Genomic DNA, 21,333 nt, shown 5'->3' on the forward strand with positions numbered 1-21,333 from the left:
ACCTATCATGCTTAAGAAATGAAGGGTATTGTAACATAAAAAATTAAGAAATGGATGGATAAAAGAAAAAAGATAGGCAAGGAGATAAATACAATTAAATACAGTTACAATGTATAGAGACCACAATACCCACAACTGCATTTCTTCATTCGTTCTCAGCTATTATTCCCACATAGTTATATTCCCAATATAAGTTAAAATGGGCGTTGGTCCTACCTGAATGCCATTTCTAGCAGAGCTGGTAGAGAGCATCCAGGAATGGGTTGTAGCTCTATCTTCTGCATGGAGACTGAGCACATGATCTTATTTGCATCTCTGGTCACTCCCTCCTTGTCTGGTGATTCCCCAGTTCGGCGAAGGCATAGCGATGAATAGACTTGTGACCTGTAAAACAGTAGCTCCTCCTGGATTGTGGACCAGACATTAATAAGGGTGGGGCTGGATGCTCTCTACCAGCTCTACTAGAAATGGCATTCAGGTAGGACCAAAGCCCATTCTCCCTAGAGCTGGCTCAAGAGCATCCAGGAATGGGACATACCAAAGCCTGCCTGTCCCCTATGGGTGGGAGCAGTCTAGTCCTAAGTCCCCCCCGACACTATGAACTCTCTGGAGGACTCACCTCCCAAATGCTGCCTCCGCTGAGGCAAAGGAGTCCAATTTATAGTGTCAAATAAATGGAAATGGGGAGGACCAGGTAGCTGCTTGACACACTTCCTCAATAGAGGCCTATGTCGCCTGTCATGGCCACGCTCCTGGTGGAATGCGCTGTTATGTGCCTAGGTGTTGGTAGGTGTTGCATCTCATATGCCTTGGCAATGCAAGCTCTAATCCAATGACCCACTGTTGAAGGAGTGACCCTGTGTCCTAGTGTAGATGGTTGAAATGACATAAACAAGGATTCTGTCTTCCGGAAGGAAGACGTGCATCTGATGTAGATACAGAGGGCCCTTCTAACATCTAACTTATGCCATCTCTGCTCTAGGGCATTTTTCGGGCCCAGGCAGAAGTTGGACAATATCAACTCCTGGGCCCTATGAAATTATGAATTGACTTTAGGAATGAAAGAAGGGTCCAAACGTAGAATCACCCTGTCTGGGTGGAATATGCAGAGGTCCTGTCTCACAAAAAGAGCTGCCAGCTCCGAAATCCTTCTGATGTAATCGCGACTAGAACAGCCACCTTAAATGAGAGGAAACGTAAACTGGCTGACCTTAAGGGCTCAAAGAGACTCTCCATAAGGTCCTGCAAAACCTTAGTTAGATCCCAAGTGGGATACCTGTGAACCACAGGTGGGCATAAGTTGGAGGTGCCCCTGAGGAATCTGCGCATTGTGGGATGCTTAGTAAGTGACTCTAAACTTCCGCATGATAGGACAGAAGACAGCGCTGCTGTCTGTCTCTGGATGGTGTTGGGTGTTAACCCCTTGTCCAATCCCTCCTGGAGGAACTCCAAGATCTGCACCACTGAAACCTCCAAGGGATCAGCCCCTGATCTAAAGCACCAGGAGCAAAAAGCCTTCCGGGTCGAATTATATATCCTGTCGATGTTCTGTCATCTAGAAGCTTGGATGGCTTGAATGACTCTGGAGGAAAAATTCTCCTGCCTCAGGGACCACCACTCAATTGCCAGGCAGTCAGTTTGAGCCACTGAGGCTCCGGATGGACCAGGTTCCCCTGGCTCAGGTATAATCTCTCCCAAAGTATTCTCCAGGGTGGTCTCATGGACAGGTAGGCCATGTCTGCAAACCATAGTCTTCTGGGCCAATAGGGAGTTAACAGGATCACCTCCGCCTTCACCGTACCTTCCTGATGACTGCCGGAATCAAGGCAAGGGGGAGGGGAAATGCGTATAAAAGGTCCCGAGGCCACGGGCTTCACAGGGCATCTGTCCCTTCCGCCCATGATCTGAACCTGATGAAAAACCTTGGCAGGTGAGTGATTTCTGGAGAGGCAAACAGATCTATAACCGGCCTCCCATAACGAACTGTCAGCTCCTGGAACAGTGAGGGATGGAGACGCCACTCTAAATGGTCCACTGTCACCCTGCTGAGGCAATCTGCCTGCACATTCAGGACCCCAGAGATGTGCTCTGTCCTTATGGATTGAAGATGACTCTCCGCCCAGGGTCCCAGACCATGAGGGACCTGGAATGAGTCCTCCCTTGGCGATTGATGTGGACTTTGGCTGTCACGTTGTCTGTTAAGACCAAAACATGTTGTCCCGCTATGGCTTCCTTGAAGCTCTTGAGAGCCAGGTAAACCGCCCTGAGCTCCAGCCAATTGATCTTGTGCGACAGGTCCACCTGGGCCCACCAGCCCTGTGCAATCTGTGACTGGCAATGGGCCCCTCAACCATAAAGGCTGGCGTCCATGATGGTTAGACAGTCTGGCTCCTTGAAGAGGCATCCTTTGGTAAGGGCCTGTGACCTCTACCACCAAAGGGACTGCAGTACCTGTAGAGGAACTTTTTTTTTTTTTTTTGCTTTAATTTATATGCCGCCGTTCTCTGGAGACTCAGGGCGGCTTACAATGCGTTAAGCAATAGCCTTCATACTTTTATATATTTATACAAACTCTTACCCTGTCCTGGGAATTGCTCCTGCTGGATCATTGGTAAGGCAGGAGAAACCACTGCAGCACCCTGGTGTGTACTCGTGCCCACGGTACAATTGAGATGCATGACATCATCTTCCCCAGGAGCTGCGACAGGAGTGGTACTGTGTCCATGGCCGTGATGCGGCTTGCAAACTGTTGCCAGCTGTCCCATCTCTCTGGGGATAGAGAGACCACGCATACAGATGTATCTATAATGGCTCCCAAATGGAGCAATCTGGTGGCCGGATGAAAATGACTGTTCCTGTTGTTTATTGAAAAGCCATGTTTTTGTAGGACCTGGATAGTGATCCTTAGGTCTGCCACTGCCTGAACTGCTGACGAGGACTGAATCAGAATGTCGTCCAGGGAACATTGGACCCTGATTGGCACGGATCGAAGGTGGGCTGCTAAGGACGCCAATATCTTTGTAAAGGCTTGTGGCACTGAAGACAGGCCGAATAGCATGGCCTTGTATTGATAATGCCTTTCTGCATATGAGAAACGAAGGAACTGTCTGTGAGCAGGTCCGATGGGTATATGGAGATATGCCTCTGTGAGGTCTATGGAGGTGAGGAAGTCGCCCTGTTATATACCTCCCAGAATTGGAGTGAGTGCATTTTGAAGCATTTGTACTCCAGACACTTGTTCAGACGTTTGAGGTCTAGAATAGTTCTGCACCCCCCGGAGCTCTTTTGAACCAAGAACAGTATCAAGTAGAAGCCCAATCCCCTTTCCTCCTGAGGGACAGGTTGAATTGTCTGGATCTCCAGCAGGTGTTGAATCGCTGAGTCCATCAGGTTTTTTTCCTGAGTACCCACCTGTCTGATGTGGTGGCCTCCCACTGATGGAAATGGAGGCTGAGCTGACCACCCAGATGTGTGACAGCCCTGCAGTCACTTTGAACGATGATATGGGCGACTTCCTGCCCCATGAAAGGGCCGCTTCCTCGGAAATCATTGGCAGCCCCAGAACTCGGACCTCTCCATCTGTCTCTCCTGTCTGCCTGAATAAGGTCTCTGGAAATGTTGGAATTCACCTCCCGACTCTGGAGAACGAAAGGATTGCCTCCTAAAATAAGGTGAGTACCTTCTGCCCCCCGTCTGGTAAAGGGAGGGAATGGCTGTGCTCCTGCCCTTGGTCTCCACCAGGATGGATTTGAGGGCCTCTCCAAACAAGTTATTGCCCGTGAAAGGACTGAAGCCAACTTCCACTTGCTTTTATTGTCAACCTGCCAATGCTTCAGCCATAGCAGGCAATGGGCTGTTACTGAAGAGGCCAACGATCTGGATGCGAACTTAGCCACATTCAAGGAGGCATCTGCTGAAAACTCAGCTGTAGCCACCAGCTTATTTATATCCTGATGAATTCTCACATCCTCTGGGGAGGGATCCTCTCCTGAATCCGGTGAAGCCAGAGCAAGGAAGCCCCATTGAAGAAGGAAGCTGATGTGGCAGCCTTAATAGCCCAGGCTGCTGCCTGGTGGGCCTTCCGCAAGGACCCTTCAGCCTTTTTGTCCTCTGCCTTCAAACAATCCATTGCCTCTGTAGGCAAGAGTGCTACTGAAGTCATGGCAGCCACTGGTTTGTCCACAGTGGGAACCTTCAATACTTCAGAAACATCTGATGCTACATTGTAAAGCCCTTTTTCGATAATAATAATAATAATAATAATAATAATAATAATAATAATAATAATTTCCCCTCCGAGGAGCTCTACCTTGTCGTGGTGGAGGGGCTTGCGTGCTCTAGTGATCCTAAGGGCTATGCTGAACAGGTGCAACCATATCAGACAGACCTTAGGTGAAGGGCCAGACAAAATCTGCTCCACAACCCATTCAAACATGGTGAATACAGAAAAAATGAAATTTATGCCGGCTGAACCGTCGCCTGGATTAACAAGGGTTCCGTTGGATGCTATGGCTCCTGGGCATTCTACGCAAAATGAGTTACAGGGCTTAACTCCCTCTGCTAGGCAACCAGGGCATGGAGCTGACAAGCTACTGGAAGAAAAACCCAAAAAGCGAAAAATCTGGACCAGGGAAGAAAACACCTCTATTATGAAAGCTTACTATCAGTCTGAGCCAGCAAAACATGGATTTCAAAAAAGAATGTATCAGATTTGGAAGATGAACCATACGGACTGTGACACCAGTGAACAAAGGTTAATGGACCAACGACGTGTAATCCTAAACCACAAATTTTTCACTACAGAAGAATTAATAGCAATAGAAGAGAAAGCAATTAATGGTCTGAGTACAACAACAAAGAAGAGTAACATCAAGAATGATTTCCAGACTCAAAAGCAAATTGAGGAAGAAAGGGAAGAAGAGGATACTGAAATGGATGAAGATAAAGAACAAGGAAGCACTAAAGAACAAACATCAACAGATAGTGCTCAATTAGCTGGAAAAATAAAGCACCAAATGGAAGATGATGAAAGAACACGTTTGCCAAAGCTGAACCAAGTGAACCGGAAAGAATTGAGAAATGTACTAAAAAAGGTCAATGAGGCTGTGCAAACTATTCGAACCACTACATTAGCCGAAACTAACCAACTGATGTATGCAGCAGCTGTCATAACCACCAAAGAACTGGGGTTGAAAATACAAAAGAACCAAAGAGGCAAGAAGGGGAAACCTAAGTGGAAAATTCGGTTAGAATTGAAGATCAAAAAAGTACGTGGAGATTTGAGCAACTTGAAGAACCTAAGGCAAGGTCAGCTAAAGAACAAGCAGGTCAAAAGCAGCCTGGAAGCAAGATACGATCTAAGGAATAAGGAGATTGCAGTAGTAATTGAAGAGCTGAATCAGAGGGTTGTTGCCATTGCTGAAAAGATTAAAAGGTATGAAAACCGAGTAACTCAGTTCAAGGAAAACTCACAGTTCAGAGCAAATCAGCACCAGTTTTATAAGAATTTAGAAAATGGAAACGGAGTAACAACAAATGAAAAGCCTGATAAAGAGAAAGCTCTGAAATTCTGGAAGAATTTGTGGGAAAACAACAAGAAGCACAACAGAAATGCAAAATGGATCAAACAGGTTGAGGACTCTATTAAAGTGCATAAAATGGAAGACGTGAAAATAACAAAAGCAATGGTGCAAAGACAGTCAAGAAAAGTGAAGAACTGGAGTGCACCTGGACCGGATGAGCTGCATGGCTTCTGGTTAAAGGCACTTACAAGTCTGCACAAAAGATTGGCAACCCAGATGAACCAGATCCTAAAAACACCTGAAAATGATGGATGGATGACAACTGGAAGGACATTTTTGATCCAAAAAGATAAAGAAAAAGGAAAGGACCCTGGAAACTATAGGCCAATCACCTGCTTGCCAACAACATACAAGCTTCTTACTGGTATCATTGCAAACCAAATCTATGGATACCTGGAAAGAAATAACTTGCTTCCTGTAGAACAGAAAGGATGCTGCAAAAACTCAAGAGGAACAAAAGATCAATTGCTGATCGACAAGCTAATCCTAAAGAACTCAAAGAAAAGACGAACCAACCTGTTCATGGCTTGGATAGACTATAAGAAAGCATTTGATTCAGTTCCCCATAGCTGGATCAAGAAATGCCTGGAAATATTAGGCATCAGCAGCAACATACAAAAATTCATGGAATCTTCAATGAACCTCTGGAAAACAAAACTTATGGCTAATGAAGAAGAACTGGGTGAAGTTGAAATTAAACGAGGCATTTTCCAGGGCGATTCCCTTTCACCCCTACTTTTTATACTTTCAATGCTACCACTGACAATCATTTTGAAGAAGATGAACTGTGGATACGAACTTGCAAAGAAAGGACTGAAAATCTCGCACTTGATGTACATGGATGATTTGAAGCTGTTTGGTAAAACAAAAGCTGAACTGAATTTATTAATTGAAAACACAAAAGAATTCAGCCAAGACATTGGTATGCAGTTTGGAATTGACAAATGTGCAACAATAGCAACCAAAGCAGGCAAGATCATAGAAGAGGATGGAATAGAACTAGAGAATGAAAAAATGATAAAGGCAATAAAATCAGAAGAAGGCTACAAGTACTTGGGGATTTTAGAAGCCTCTGACTTAATGCATAATAAAGTCAAGGAATTAACTTCAGCCAAGTACAGTCGGCGAATTCGTAAGATATTAATGTCCAAATTGAGTGGAGGAAACATCATAAAAGCCATAAATACCTGGGCTATACCTGTGATTAGATACTCTGCAGGAATAATTGACTGGACCCAGATGGAGTTAGACAATTTGGATAGAAAAACAAGGAAGCTTATGACAATGAATCATGCCTTGCACCCTAAAAGTGATGTTGACCGATTATATTTACCAAGAGCAGAGGGTGATCGAGGACTCCTACAAGTAAAGCAGACTGTGGAAGAAGGAAAATGCAGCTTGAATGATTACATCCAGAAAAGTGAGGAACCAATGATTAAGGAAGTAAATAAAGGAGGCCTTTTAAAGACAACTAAAACAAAAGCAGAATATAAGAAAGAAGTAATTGAGCAGCGAGCTGAAAATTGGAAACACAAAGCTCTGCATGGCTAATACTTGAAAAGTATTGAAGGCAAAGCTGACCAGAAACTAACTTGGAACTGGTTAAGATCAGGAGTATTGAAAAAAGAAACAGAAAGCTTTATTTTGGCAGCTCAAGAACAAGCCCTAGCCACAAACTGTATGAAAGCAAAAATTCAACATGTTACCACCAACAGCAAATGCCGCCTCTGCAATGAGAAAGAGGAGACAGTTGACCACCTGATCAGTGGGTGCAGCAAAATTTCACAAACTGACTACCTACAACACCATGACCGTGTTGCTAAAATCATTCACTGGAAATTGTGCCAGAAGTTTGGATTTGAGTACAGCAAAAACCACTGGGAACATCAGGTTGAGAAAGTTTTAGAGAATGAGAAACTCAAGATCTTGTGGGACTTTAGGATTCAGACTGACAGGCACTTGGTCCACAACACACCTGACATAACAATAGTTGAAAAGAAAAAAGTATGGTTCATTGACATTGCAATACCTGGTGATGCACGAATTGAAGATAAGCAGCAAGAAAAAATCACAAAGTACCGGGACTTACAAATTGAAGTTGAGCAACTGTGGAAAAAGAAATCGTGTGTTGTCCCGATTGTAATTGAAGCCCTCGGAGCAATACCCAAAGGGCTACCCCGCTATTTAGAAATTCTAAATTTGCCGGACTTGAACATTTTGACTCTACAAAAAACCACCTTACTCGGAACAGCTTACATCCTCCGACGATACCTTAACAGTTCCTAGGTCCTTGGTTAGGACTCGAGCTGCTGAGCTATTAACCAGCCTCAAAGGCTGTGAATCTCACTAAAGATTAACCAAAAAATAATAATAATTTTATTTATATACCGCCCTTTCCCGAAGGACTCGGGGCGGTGTACAGCCAAGATTAAAAACATAAATATACAATATCATAGTTAAAATTAATTAAAATCATTAAATAGTTTTGGCCAAATTTTAAAACCCAATATTAAAACCCAATTTAAAATCATTCAGTTAGACAGCCCGCCTGTCGGAACAGTAGAGTCTTCAGGGCACAGCGAAAGACCTGGAGGTCAGAGATGTTACGAATATCCAGGGGCAATTCATTCCAAAGGGCAGGAGCTCTGACAGAGAAGGCTCTCCTCCTGGGTATCGCCAGCCGACATAATTTGGCCGACGATACCCTGAGGAGTCCCTCTCTGTGGGAGCGGACTGGTCAGTGGGAGGCTATTGGTGGCAGAAGGCAGTCCCGTAAGTACCTGGTCCTATGCCATGGAGTGCTTTAAAGGTGGTGACCAACACCTTGAATTGCACCCGGAAGACCACTGGGAGCCAGTGCAGCTCGCACAGAAGAGGTGTTACATGGGTGTTAACGAGGTGCGCCCATAACCACCCGCGCGGCCACATTCTGGATCAGTTGGTGCCTCCGAGTGCTCTTCAAGGAGAGCCCCATGTAGAGAGCATTACAATAGTCCAGACGGGAGGTGACGAGGGCGTGAGTGACCGTGTGCAAGGTGTCCCGGTCCAGAAAGGGACGCAACTGGCGAATCAGGCGAACCTGATAAAAAGCCCCCCTGGCTACGGCCGTCATATGCTCTTCTAAAGACAGCCGTGAGTCCAGGAGGACACCCAGATTGCGAGCCCTCTCTGTGGGGGGCAAAGATTCACCCCCAATAGTCAGCGATGGCACCAGGTGACTATACCGGGATGCCGGAAGCCACAGGCACTCAGTCTTGGAAGGGTTGAGTTGAAGCCTGTTACTCCCCATCCAGATCCGCACGGCCTCCAGGCACCGGGACATTACATCAAGGGCATCATTGGGGTGGTTTGGGGTGGAGATATACAGCTGGGAGTCATCAGCGTACTGATGGACTCTCACCCCCAAACCATGGATGATCTCACCCAGCGGCTTCACATAAATGTTGAACAGAAGAGCGAGAGGACCGACCCTTGCGGCACCCCCCAAGTGAGGCACCTCAAGGTCGACCTCTGCCCCCCCGCCAACACAAACTGAGAGCGGTTGGAGAGGTAGGAGGAGAACCACCGTAACATGGTGCCTCCAATTCCTAGCCCCCTCAACCGCTGCAGCATGATACCATGGTCGATGGTATCAAAAGCCGCTGAGAGATCTAATAGGACCAGGACAGAGGAGCAACCCCCGTCCCGGGCCCTCCAGAGATCATCAACCAACGTGACCAATGCCGTTTCTGTGCTGTACCCCCACCTGAAGCCCGACTGGTACGGGTCCAGATAGACAGCTTCCTCCAGGTACCGGTGTAGCTGTCGTGCCACCACACTCTCGACAACCTTCGCCACAAAACGAAGGTTGGAGACCAGACGGTAATTTGTTACTACAGCCAGGTCCAGGAATGGCTTCTTGAGGAGGGGCCTCACCACCGCCTCTTTCAAGGTGGCAGGAAAGGCACCCTCACTCAAAGAAGCATTTATAATCCCCTGGAGCCAGCCTTGCGTAACCTCCCAGAAGGCCAGTACCAACCAGGAGGGACACGGGTCCAATAAACATGTGGCAGCACTAAGCCCACCCAGAATCCTGTCCACGTCCTCGGGAGCCACAGGGTCGAACTCTTCCCAGATCATATTCTCAAGACTCACCCCTGTCTCCCTCCCCGGACTCACCCAGTCGGAGTCCAAGCCTTCCCGAATCTGAGCGACTTTATCATGCAGGAATTGCACAAAATCCTCAGCTCGATCCTGCAAGGGATCTTCCCGCACTTCCACCCGAAGGAGGGAATGGGTTACCCTAAACAGAGCAACTGGGCGGTTCTCTGCAGATGCGATAAGAGTGGAAAAATAGTTAGATTTTGCCGCTTTTATCGCCACTAGGTAGGTCTTGATATAAGACCTCACCTGTGTCCAGTCAGATTCGGATTGACTAGTCCTCCAACACTCTCTAGGCGTCTTTTCCGACGCTTCATCTCTCTCAGCTCCTCGGAGAACCAAGGAGCCAATTGAGATCGGCATCGGGTCAGAGGCCGCAAAGGCACGACGCAGTCCAAAGCCCCTGCGGCCGCACTATCCCAGGCGGCCATCAGGTCTTCAGTCGAGTTGTGTGCCAGAATCTCAGGAAATGGCCCAAGCTCCATCTGGAACCTTTCGGGATCCATCAGGCGCCTGGGACGGAACCATCTAGTCGGTTCCGTCTCCCTGCGGCAGGGGGAAGTGGCTTGAAAGTCTAAGCGAAGTAGCGAATGATCTGTCCATGACAAGGGTTTAATGTCTAGGTCCCCTCTACCAAGATCATTCAGCCACTGACCAGAGATAAAAATCAAGTCCAAGTGTGTCCCCCCATGTGAGTGGGACCTTGCACTAACTGGGTCAGGTCCATGGCCATCATAGAAGCCATGAACTCCCGAGCCACCTCTGACGTCTCACCGACAGATGGCAGGTTGAAATCCCCCATAACAATAAGTCTGGGCGTATCAACTGCCACCCCGGCAATCACGTCGAGTAGCTCAGGCAGGGTCGCCGCCATGTGGCAGGGAGCCAGGTACGTAGTCAGCAAACCCTTCTGCACCCCACAACCCCACTTCACAAAAAGGGACTCACATTCAGCTATCTGAGGAACAGTGGCCTCCCTCGGACAAAGACTTTCTCTAATAATTACCGCTACTCCCCCACCCCTCCCCTGGGCCCTCGGCTGATGAAATGCACAGAAGCCTGGAGGGCACATTTCAACGAGGGGAACACCCCCTCCCGGCCCAACCAGGTCTCCGTAATCCCAGCCAGGTCTACACCCTCCGCAGTAAGATCACAAATGAGGGGGGCTTTGTTAATTACCGACCTGGCATTACATAACATCAGTCGAGGACCCAGGGCCTGAGATTCTGAGCAATCCAGGACACGAGCCACACTATGGGGGCTGGAGTGCGCAATCACTCGAAGACAGCGCGTGCGCACCCCCAGAACCTGATATGGCCCCCTGCGCCTGCCATACCTGCCCCTCCCACTTATCACTTTGATGGAACTGCCCTTCCTTTCGCCCCCCAGCACCCCGGTCAAATTACCCTTCTCCCCTCCTCCGCTGCGCCCATCCAACCCACTACCCCGCACAGTGGCTATATGGAACCCCCCCGTCCATCTCTACAGCCCCCTCCCTCCCGGGTCCCCTTAAAAGTGTCCCTGCTACCCTTTTTTAAAAAAAACTCAACCCCTCTTTTTCATATGCCACCTCTCCGGGTCCCAAAACCTGTCATTGAGGTAGGCCCTCGATAATGTGGAGGGCCACGTCTGCGAGAGGGGGGCATCTCACAGTGCAATTAGTTCAGCCGCCAAATACATCCACTAAGAAGACCAAACGGAACTGGTATCAGATCTAGATGGAGGCATGCCCACTCTAGGATTGGCCCACTGCCTTTGAACCACATCCACATCAAATAATTAGGGTGATGGAATCACTTCAGTTTCCACCATAGGTTCAGAAAAGAGCAAATGACCTGAATCCCCTGGGCTCTGGGTCAATTCAGAAACTTGGTCAGGATCCAAATTTGTTATAGCCTTGGCCTTACGCAGCAATGACTTAAATAAATCTGTCTTAAAAAGGCCTGTGAAAGGCAATGGATCCGGATTTAGTCCTTCATCTTCTGAAAAGGTATAGAATTTCTCCTCCTCAGCTGAGGAGTCCCCACTCCTCATAGAAGGAGTTAGAGAAGTAAGCTCCCGAGGATCCAGCCAATCCTCCTGAAGCATAGGTTGTGCCTGTTGATGTTGGAAAGAGGAAACCACTTGAGAAGGTAAATTCCTCTGCTGCAAACCTGCAGCTATTTCCTGCCTAATAGCTTGGGAAATGATCTGTTTTAACTGTTCAGGCAATTCTGAACCAGCTTCCTCCACTGGGCAGAGCCCCGCTGCAGTGGGAGTAAACGAGGCTTCTGGCCTAGCTCTGGGAGAAGGGATAAGCTCCTCTGATCCTGCTGCAGGCAGCATAGGACTTGCAATAGAAAAGGCTTTAGCTCTATCTAAAACCTCTCCCAAGGTTGGATAGCACACTTCTCTGGAGCCATCTGGTAACCATTCCCTGCAAGAGGCAGTTTGCAGAGGTCCTGGATCATTAGCAGGAGCCAATGGCTTTTCTTCCTGAGGGCAGGAAGCCTCTGCCCCTCCCATAGGAGAACATTCCTGATCCAGGCTTTTCTCAGCCTGGATCTTAGCCAGTTCTTTCTCTAATGCCTTTTGTTTTGGTATCGTTTTGCAACTTTTTCTGCCATCTTTGAGCCTCTGCTACTCCTAGAAGCAGTTGCATGGCTCCTAGTTGTAGCTCTCCTGGCTGCAGCTCTCTGTGCAGATGGGCTCAGGCTTAGAGCCCAAGAAACCCCAAGATAAGCTCTCTTTCTGCCCACTTTGGGCTGCTGGCTGGTGGAGCGCACACAAGATACCATTTTCCACTCTGAATATAGGCAGACGGACCTGCAATGGGTAGCTGCTGGCGTGGCTCAATTCACACTCCCTGTGCTCCCGCCGCTTACCAGTATGCCCCAGACGCCGCTGGGCAGTGACTGAGTCCCCTTCCGCCTTCCTGATGGGACTGCCCGGGCCTCCGCTTGCCAAGGAGCCAGATACTATTTACAGGCCCTTACCCTATTTACAGACCCTTACCGTATTTCCCCCAAAATAAGACATCCCCTGATAATAAGCCCAATCAGGCTTTTGAGTGCATGGCAATAAGGCCAAGCGCTTATTTCAGGGTTCAAAAAAATATAAGACAGGGTCTTATTTTCGGGGAAACACAGTACTCCAAAGGGATGGAAGGACAATAACCTATTTGCCTCTTCTGAAGAAGGAAAAAGAGAAAACATTACTGTAGCAAGCTCAGCCAAGAAGAAACGGTTTTAATGGAGGGTGGCTACATCAACAGTTCTAATAAAGAAGGAATCTAGGCAGAACCAACTATGCTCATTAAGGCCATGAAAGTCAGATGGGTGACTACAGGCCAGCCACTCTCTCTCAAGCCCCAAAGGAACGGTGATGTCACCAGCTAATCCTTTCCAACCCACAAGCGCCTTGGTACTTTTGACACGACAACAACTCTTTTTCAGCCCAACTCACTTCACAGTGTTGTTGTGCAGAAAATAGAACAAGGAAGGAAGGTGTGCTGGATATGTTTGCCACCTTGATTTATTCATAAAATTAATAAAGGCAGGATACAAATAAAAAAATAAACAAGGCCTGCCTCTGCAAACATGGCCATTAGGCACACAGTTTCATAGAAGGTACTTTACTTTCTACTGACTTTTTCTGGGAATATTGCTGTAATATTTTTTGTTGTTTTCAAAGAATTGTAGATGAATTTATTCCAAAGTACATTTCTAGTCACCAAAGGATGAACCTAACATTCCCATCCTAGATGAACAGGATGGTCAAAAGTCAAACAATTAACTACTGTACTATATTTACTGAGGTACAATGTTCTTCTATTTTCTCTGTTTCTTTGCCTGTAGCTAATGTGAATTATTCAATAAAGAACTTTCGCCACACACACAGATGAAGTAATTCCATGAGACTAAAAGGGACAGGGTTTCCTCCACATGACAAAGAAATTTTAAGCCCTATCTTTCATCTAGGAAAGTTGGACTTCACTCCTTCCCTTCCAGATTCATCTTTCAATATCCCAAACACACTTTACACTTCATTCAACAACCATTTATTTTCACCAATCATGGCCTAAACATAAAGAAGTTCTGTCTTTCTATATGGTTTTGGACACATCAAAATTAATCGAGCCATCTTTCCTTTATTGCTTGATTCCCTGATAAGCAGCTAAAGCAAATGCTTCAGTAGTTTAATAAGAGCTTTTTCTATCACACAACCATTAAAGGTAGCTTGTTTACAACTGTGTAGTAATGTTACTCTTGTTAACAAGAGGGGGAAACAGCTTTCTTTCTAAATTAAGTTATCCTTCTCTTCTTTTTTTTCATTTGAAGACTTAGACCTGCCTACAGCGGTAAACAAATTCCCAGGATACTTTCCAACTCACAAAGCTATCCACAGGTAATGATGATGGGGAAGAGACTATAATTTCATTCTTGGAAATGATACTCAGGGGACAATGAACAGAGTAAATTCATTTTTCCAGCAGGATTTATATATAATTTGCATTTCTTCCTATCCAATCAAATGTTGGAAAGAAATTAAGTAAAGAGAATCAAGAACTCTTATCTATCTGCTCATCAGCATGATAATTCTTCAAAAACAGAACTGAACCAAATTTGGAAGGAAGGGGTGAACTGGAAATGGTTTCAATCAGTTGGGGGCTGCAAAGAAAAAAAATCCTAGATTTCTCCTACAGCACCCCCCAGTCACTTACTCCAAAGTAAAGCATATACACATATAACCACTGCTAATAAATGGGCAGGAAGAAATGCTTTTCTCTTTGTCTTCTATTTAGCCAATGTAATGTTAGATTCCACACAGTATCATAGGCTGTGAATATCATAGAGTAGAAGGAACTTACAAACTACTCCATCTCATACCACCACCATTCCCTGCTCAGTGATGTTATAAGACTGTTAAAGCTCCCTTCGTCCACATAGATGATGTGTCCAGGTAGCACCAGCCACAAAATGTAATAGCTTTAAGAACAACCTTGAGGAAGAGCTGCAACCAAGGCAACAGTCAGATACAGTAACAGAAATTTCAGTCCAAAGCAAGAATGGAATTTGAGAACGCCTTTCAGACTTGATTCTCCCTACTTATTTCCTAGATAAAGGCAAGGAAGGGCAGGCACATTCAGTATTGCAAGATTCTGTTATTCAAACCCTATAGTAAAAAATAGTTTTAGCGTTCATGACTTCGCTGTTCAGGATTGGTCTACCTCAAACACAATCCTGGAGCAGAAACATTAGAGAGGCTATAATTATTTGAGAGATCCTGCTGGTTTTCAAAGGCACCACCCCGCACATAGCTGGTTGTGGGACTCTGCTCATGACATTAGCCACTAGGGATCAGATGGAACTATACTAGCCTGCTTTTATTGGCCTCTGTATCCAGCTCCTCCAGGCAATCTCTGGGTTAGAGTTCCCCAAATTAATGGTACCGGGGAATTTCAATCTTACCTCTCTGGGCACAAATTCAGAGGTAATTCCACAGCAACCATGAACCAGATGGTTATGGGGCCAACTCACAATTGCAGCCACACATAAGAATTGGTTTTATCTCAAGGAATTTGTGGTGTGATCTGGAATAGGAAGATACAACCATCAATCCCTTGTCCCAAAGGTGCTTTTTCAAGAGCACTTTTGCTTTTTCAGGCAACTGAATTTTCTGGTTTTTCTTCGAAGGCATTTTGCTTCTTGGATGAGCTTCAAGCTGAAGTGTTTAGTCTTCGAAGAAAAACAAGAAAGTCCAGTTGCCCCTTGAAAAAGCACCTTTGGGACAACCATGACCTGGATGACTGAGAATCTCCATAGACATCAACCCTTTGCCATAGTTGGAACACTCCGTTAACCCTAGAGTTCTCTACTGTTAACCCTTGCTACGAGGAGGAAGAACATACTTGATTGATCCACTCAAGGCCCATGATGGTCCCTATTGAATTGAAAATGAATTTGGGTTCATTCCTGAAGATCTCGTGCATGGTTCATTTGAGGTCCTTGTTGCTGCTTAGAACGAGATGGAAGTCATGTCCTTGCATCAATTTTCATCTGTGTGGAAAGGCAGCCCAAGGCTGCGGGGACCTGGGGACATGAGAAAGTAAGCAAAGGCTTGCAAGGACCCCAAGGAGTGGGAATCAGAACCCAGAGTGTCTTAGGGAGTGTGGGAGGACTTGGGAGGGCCAAAGCAGGCAGGCCTGGGCCTATGCAAGGCCTCCCCTATCTGAGGCATTGTATGCTTCATTTAACAACCACATCAGGAAAAGTTCAGAAAAGTGATCACATGGGTATCTTGCTTAAAGACCATCACAATTTGCAACCCTAATGGGCAAGCTCCATTATGGTCATTACTCGAAGACTAATTGCTAATAATGATGTAAAGTGCTCATTATCTTCCAGCAATATTATTTGCCACACATTGTAATTAATCAGTTTGATAACCATTCCACTATATCTGTCAGGGCACTGGGAAGGAAAATGGTAAGCACCCCAACACCGCAATCTCAGAAGAAAAGCACACTAGATGGTAAAATACAAATGCTGAAAAAAAGCCAGTTAGAAAGTCCAAGCAGTGGAGTGAAGAAAAGATCAAGTCTCTCTTGGCCGACTGAGTTAACAAACTGGAGCTCCACAGAGGAAGGAGGCAGGCTTATGCAAATTTTAACTCAGTCTCTGGCCAATCAGTTGAAATTAAATCCACTGCTTGGACTCGCTAAGCAGCGCACCAGAGAATAATGCTTTATCTATTCTTTTCTATTATATGGAAAATGCATAGATTCTAAAACCTGTGGGGGAATGGACTGGATGATGGTAAAGATGTCAAAAAAATATATAAAGCTAGATTTGGATCAGCTAGAAAAAAATGAAGAAAACTTGAAGAGTTGAAAGTTCTTCAATGGATCCATTCTTAAAATAGATCAGTTGTCTAAAATGATCAGGAATATTTTTGTAGTAAAATTTGCAATAGGCTTTCAACTGTGCAATATGATTCCTTCAAAAGGTAGGAACTGATAAGCATGACAACGTTCTAGATATACACTGATGCAAAGACAGGAAACTTCTCATAATAGTTTATCCAATCCACACAGAACTATTCTTGCCCCTCTGCCACTTTCTAATACCACCACTCTTCTTAGTGGAGAGGGTCTGCTTTATTGATCTCTGCAGAGTTAAAAGTCTTTTCCAATTTCAAATGTCTTCCTGGGTGGATTTTTTGTTGTTGTTATTGTTACAGATGCCCAAGTACTCATTTCTTCTAATAGCATGTCCTATCATTTGCACTCGGGTAAGTTCTTGTACTCTGTTCTCCTTAGAGATTTCATTTGCTGGCCTTCCTAGAAAACTTTGTGTGAAAATTGTATGGTCATCACCTTCCCTGATGAATCTTAAGAAAAACTAGTCCCCAGCCCTTGAATTTTTTTTCAAGGGCTGGTACTTGCAAGTAAGTCCAATTAGCAAATTCTTCTGGTAAGACGACCAATACCACACACACCTGACAAGTCACCACAGCTGTTCCACGAACATCCAGCCTTTTAGCAGGATCATAGGTCAACTGCATTCTCCCCCCCCCCCCCTTAAACTCTCTGGCTCAACTCCTCTGTTCCAGTTTGTCTGCTCTGCTTACTAAAGAATAGTGGCTGACAATTCGTTTTAGCTATTTAGGGACTCATATAGCAATGTCACGGACATGGTGGCTCAAATGCTAAGCTTGTCGATCAGTAGGTTGACAGTTCAGCGGCTCAAATCCCTAGCACCATGTAACGGAGTGAGCTCCCGTTACTTGTCCCAGTTTTTGCCAACCTAGCAGTTCGAAAGCATATAAAAAATGCAAGTAGAAAAATAGGGACCACCTTTGGTGGGAAGGTAACAGCGTTCCATGTGCCTTTGGTGCTTAGTCATGCTGGCCACATGACCACAGAGACATCTTTAGACAGCACTGGCACTTCGGCTTAGAAACAGAAATGAGCACCGCCCCCTAGAGTCAGGAACAGCTAGCACATATGTGCGAGGGGAATCTTTACCCTTACCTTATAGCAGTGTCACCCGGCAAATTCTTGTAGCAGCCATAGAATAACCAAATAATATAGTATATGCTAAAAAAAAAAAAAACCTAACCATCAGGAAGCTTTGCTAATAGGCTGGCCAGCGAGGACAATTCATCCATGTCCTCAGATATTCACGTACATTTAAATTATAGCATTCAAGGCCAAGAAAATGTTCAATTCCATGAAAAATTATACTAATACATTATTCAAATTAATTAAGTATTTTCGCTGGTGGGATATGTAATTGGTGCTTTTTAAGCATTTTTAAAGAATTCTTGAGGCAGCAATGCTGTTTACAAATTGCAACAGAAATACATACAGGGAGCCCTCGACTTACAACCATCTGTTTAGTGACTGTTCAAAGTTACAACGACATTGAAAAAAGTGACTTATGACCATTTTTCACACTTGCGACTATTGCAGCATCCCCATGGTCAAGTGATCAAAATTCAGATGCTGGGCAACTGGCTCATATTTATGACAGCTGCAGTGTCCTGCAGTCACATGATCACCTTTTGCGACCTTCTGACAAACAAAGTCAATGGAGGAAGCCAGATTCATTTAACAACCCACAACCTGCAGTGATGCAGTTAACAACTGTGGCAAAAAAGGTGGTAAAGTGGGACAAAACTCATTTAATGTCTCGCTTAGAGACACAAATGTTGGGCTCAATTGTGTTCATAAGTCAAGGTAATCGCTCATATCAGAAAAAGATGATTAGCAAAAGACATGTTGTAAAAGATTTTAGTTTGATTTCATGGAAACTGAAATCCAGGATTAAAATTGTATGGATCAGCACATGTACATAATTAAAAATATGCTTTTATTCTTAATGTGTTAATGGGGATACTGTATTGATAGTTTTGATAGCATATAACATTCCTGGATATAAAATCGTGCAATTCAAGTCCCTGTAACAGTACAAAGACTATCACAGCCAAAAGGAAATAGCAAGCAAATTGTTGTTGCAGTTTCTATATCTAGCAAGATGCATAATTGTGGTTATTTTGGAAAAAGCTCTTTTTTTCAAAGACAGTTGTCCATATAAATAGATGAACAGAATTTGAACTTATATCTGTATGCAAAGTCTGTTACATTCTTCTGTTCTCTTGGGGAAAAAACACTGTCAAACATATAAATATATCCTAACAATAGAGCAAAACTGTGGAGGGTTTGGTAGATTACTTGCAGTACAGACTGTAAGTGATAAAATTATATTTCAGGTATTAGAAAAATTGTCAGCATTTTACTGAATAAGACAAGAAAGGAAACGAAGTTCTCCCAATGTCCTAGTGTGAAAAACAGATTATAAGATTAAATATGTTTAAGATTTTTTTTTCTCTCTCTAGATGTAACAAGTTATTACTGTTCAATCAACAAAACAATATAGGCGTATCTTGGAAACCTAAGGCTGAGCTAAAAAAAAAACCCCTCAAATGACTTAACTAGAGTTTAACTATGAGCTATTCTAAGAATAGATAATATTCCTATTTCAGCCAATCATTAGAGAGCATTTCACCATAAGACATCATAAAACAATATGCCATAATCAATCGACATGCATTATAGGAACTGTACTGCTCACATTAAGCCTGTGATTGGTAAGGGCAAAGATATCAAATCATGAATAAACTGAAGTTATATACAAATTTGCCATTCAATAAGCTAATTTTCTTCCATGACTGATCTTCAATGACTAATATACACAGGGTTCAACAACTGCCTTAGCTACCGTATGTCCCAAATCAGTAATACTGTTCCAAAATTATGTAAAAATGTTCTATAAGAAAAAAAGGGGGGAAGCAGATGGTTTCATGGAACATTTTTAAAACTTATATCTTGTCCTTATAAAGAATTATGACTTGTTTTAAAAAGTGATTTAAAATAACCTAAATCATTATATCACACTGAAGGACACTCAATTAGACAAGGCTGATATAAGAAAAATATTTCTTTTATCTAACTTCTTTCATCATATTGTCTCTAATGTACCACGTATCATTTAGATAGTGCTTTACAAAGGTTGTAAAACTTTTAAGCGTTTGTTTTGAAATAAGTAGACAAATTTGATGTGTTTGGTATATAATATGCATGCTTCTTTTTTCACCACTAACAGTACAGAAGTATTCTTGAGGCAGAATTATTTCTATTCTGAAGCCAAGTAATATCCCTCTTAATGAAACCCAAGAGTGCTGTAAAGATACTCTTGCGCTCCTGATTCCATTTTCTAGAAGTAAGCAAAGTTCATGAGAATTTACATCCTATTCCTAGAATCATCCCGAGACAATCATACCATTTCCTGCCAGGTTTGAATATGCCCACATCTAAGCTTCTCAAATTAATATCCTAAATATGAAATTAACTCCTTTGTCATATAACTGTAGAACAGTCTTTGCCATTCAAGTCTATCGTCTCATTATATATGGGTATAAAAAAAATAAGATTAATGTTTCTGGCCGTTTTATTTATATATTGGGAAGTTAGAACATCTCAATTTATCCTCTCATACTGCTTCTGTAGCATGGTGATGAAAGAAATAAATGTTCCACCTCGCAGTGGTGCGGGAAGAATACATGAATTAAAAATAGTTATATACATACACACACCATCTCTATGACAACTGAAGAATAATTCCAAGGCTGATGTAAAAACTGCTGGATAAAATTAAGAATTTTGCGAAACAGGACATGAAACCTTGCTCATTTTTGGCCTTAGGACCTGAAAAATATATGCTACTGACAATGGTTCAAAGACCTTAGCAGAGGTCCATGGTTATATTTCAATTACAAGGTGTTGAATTGCAGGGGTATATTTTAGTTTTCAGCTGCACAACAGACTTTTATTCCCACCCCCCACCCCCATTTCAAGGACTGCAGTTAGTGAAATAAAAATGTGAGCAGTAAAGAAAGAAAAGACGATGCCTCCAATTAAATAATTTCTGATGAAAGTAACATCAGAAAAAAAACAGCCTTTTCAAAAGAGCACGTCAAACCAACATTAAAACTTTAACTTTTTTTTTTTTTTTTAAAGCTGACAAAGCAAGTGGGCTGCTTGTGCCCACACTGACTGGAAAGGAAATTAATGGGAGTCATAAATGAGTCATAGGCTGTGCTGTGCCTACAAAACACACTCACAATGCAAAATGAAAGCTGGGCAATATCTGAAGGGATACATCAAACTTAGCCACACTAAAAAAGACACAGAAGGAAATCCCAGTGTTCTGACACAGAGGCAGCCTATGAAGTAACAGATCCACTTATTTATCTGATGCATCCCCAAACCTCAAAGTGAAAAATAAGATTGGAAGGGCTACTGCCCTCACCACCATTTTGCTTATAAACTCAGGGAGACAACTTAAAGGGACCCTATTCCATCCACAATATGGAAACAACCTAGGCATGTCACAAAGAGAGCACAAGGGGTGATTTTAAAGACAGCAGATTTCCCAACTGCAAACAAGTTTAAAAAGGAAGGATTTTCCCATCCCTCTTATCTTTGAACAGCCAGTGGAATAGTCAAAAGAAGATAACTTGCAAATGCAAATTCCAAATACATTTTAAAAAGATGGCTTCTGATAAA

At 44.0% G+C, this 21,333-nt stretch overlaps 1 protein-coding gene across 9 annotated transcripts in view; it reads right to left on the bottom strand.

Annotated features, from left to right (window-relative positions):
- The window catches only part of R3HDM2 (R3H domain containing 2), a 207,110-nt gene that overhangs the window by 142,062 nt on the left and 43,715 nt on the right, over nucleotides 1–21,333 (bottom strand). Inside the window, exon 1 of one of the 9 annotated variants that reach the window (XM_087886691.1) lies at nucleotides 15,613–15,793. The exons of the other annotated variants lie outside the window; for them this stretch is intronic. The gene's annotated coding sequence lies outside the window, so the exon portion shown is untranslated. Of the gene's footprint in view, nucleotides 1–15,612; nucleotides 15,794–21,333 lie in introns of those variants that run through there. 9 annotated transcript variants of the gene reach the window in all.

This window comes from Pantherophis guttatus, chromosome 2 (assembly GCF_059756535.1).
Source record: "Pantherophis guttatus breed Tessera chromosome 2, ASM5975653v1, whole genome shotgun sequence".
NCBI lineage: Eukaryota > Metazoa > Chordata > Lepidosauria > Squamata > Colubridae > Pantherophis > Pantherophis guttatus.